The following is a 2,142-nucleotide window of genomic DNA, read 5'->3' as shown; positions in this document are numbered from 1 at the left end:
TATGAATTTTATTTTCGAGTGGCAAAACAATATTTTACTCACTCGCTGCGCTCGCTCGTAAAATATTGGTTTGCAACGAGAAAATAAATTCATATCTTCAAGCCGCCATGTACTGTTCTTTTTATTATCTAAACAAAAAGACATCGATAAAATAATAGAGGGAAATCAGTATAGAAATCGGTAAAGCGTGGCGTAAGAGTCGCGCGCCAGCCTCAGCTTAGCTCCAGACCTTTTGTTTGACTGCTCGCGCGAACTTGAATACGCAAAAATACGGACTGTTTTGCAGTCTAAGTTTCCAGTAAAACACTCATGTCTATATAATAAGGTTCTGTATGGTTGTTCTTCTTGTGACCTTTGCTTTCTGATCCGTACGAACACGTGCGAGCAACTGCAAGAATTTTGGGAGCACGAGCAAGCGAGCACTGGTTTAAATTTTGCGAGCAAATCATCGAGTCGAGCAAAGATAAAATTTTGTGAGGAGTTAAAAATTTTAATGGACCATTCATCACCCCTAAATGACTTCGGAAATGCTAAAAGCCAAGCCGCAAAGAAAGCTCTGCTCGCAGGGCACGTCACCATTAGCAAGGAACTGTGTCAATTCAATTCCACTCTCACAATACATATGTAACGGAACGCAGGGTCAACTTCAAAAATCGAACCATGTTCGAAGGAATTATTTCAGTACCATATTTCACTGAATGCTGATTGCCCGAGGGCCGGACAGTGCTGTACGAACAGTCTATTTTGAGACAATGCATAGTATAAGTGTAATATATGCACTAAATTGTCGTTCACGGAAGAGAAGCTTTGGTGGGAAGTTTTTCTGACTCAATAATAGAGAGCTTAACCAACTACGACGACGACCACAACGACGACTTCAAAAAAAACAATAGTTTTAATGATCAAAACAACAGCTCTGCTCGTGCATCACGCTTTTTAGTTCATTTCCTTGACGTTCACTGTAGGATTACGACGTGAAATCTCCTAATTTGCCGTTTTATGGAGGACGTGAACATACGACGACGAATTTTCCTTCCTGTTTTTGAACCTGAATAACATATTGAGCGGGTCCAAATAGACGCGATTAACATTGAAAGGACGCAAATTCATTTTTTTACCGACGTTTTCACTGCCGTCGCCGTCCGTTCTTGCTTAAGGTCCCTAATATGTGGGTTTGCGGGCCCACATACAATCATTCCTAAGCGATACACAAGCTTGCTAAATCAAACCGAAAAATTCCTAAACGCAAAAGTATTAGGAGCGAGATAATAAAAAAGTAATGCGTTTCTTGATATAACATTATAGGTCACAGTAGTGACCCTGTCACATGTAAATCGTCGCCCGATGTAAGGGAATCCAAAATACTCTTGGATTCTGGATTTCACACCGTGGATTCTGAATTGCAGGTACTGAATTCCAAATGTTTTGTGAGTTGAACTTGTATCCTAAATGTAATCGTTAATGGGATTCCGGATTCCAAAGTATAGGATTCCAGATTCCACAAGAAAAAATTTCCGATTTCGAAATCCGTATTCGCTTACATAGGGCAAACAGGTAGCCCAAGTCCAATATTTGAGTGTCGGCATTGTTGCGTAACCTTCGAAAATTAGACAGCAGGCCTCCGGAAACCTGTGAAGAGGAAGGTTTCCTTGAGCTTGAAGTAGAGAATCAAGGAAATTGACCAGAGGTGACCCAATTTCTGCCAATGTCGAGGCAAATATGATCAAGTTACTGTTTACATATAGTAAGAGAATGCTTTGGATGACATAGACAAGGCACAGGTTGATCCACTTTCCTTATCGAGCGACTAAACACAGGAATAGCTCCGAGGGTTTGACTCCGAACTTAAGGCTGTTCGCCAACGCTGTGACAATTTCCCATCACTGCTAGTACTGTTTAACACTAGAAAAAGGTTCTGGCCGATGTAAGTGAAATTTTAAGGTCCATACATCGACTTCTTGCCTCTTTCAATTGAAGACTTTCACTGCATAAGACGAAACAGAAGTCACACATCACTGTCGTTGTCCAGTGTGACACGTGGCTGAAAGTTAAGCTTTAACTTATTACATAATAACTATTTTTATCCTCCAATTACAGGTCGGAGCCATTCCTGTATTTAGTCGCTCGGTGCGAGTCGCACAG

This window comes from Porites lutea, chromosome 5 (genome assembly GCF_958299795.1).
Source record: "Porites lutea chromosome 5, jaPorLute2.1, whole genome shotgun sequence".
Classification (NCBI taxonomy): Eukaryota; Metazoa; Cnidaria; class Anthozoa; order Scleractinia; family Poritidae; genus Porites; species Porites lutea.
The sequence above is the reverse complement of the archived record's forward strand: the minus strand, read 5'-3'. Positions refer to the sequence as shown.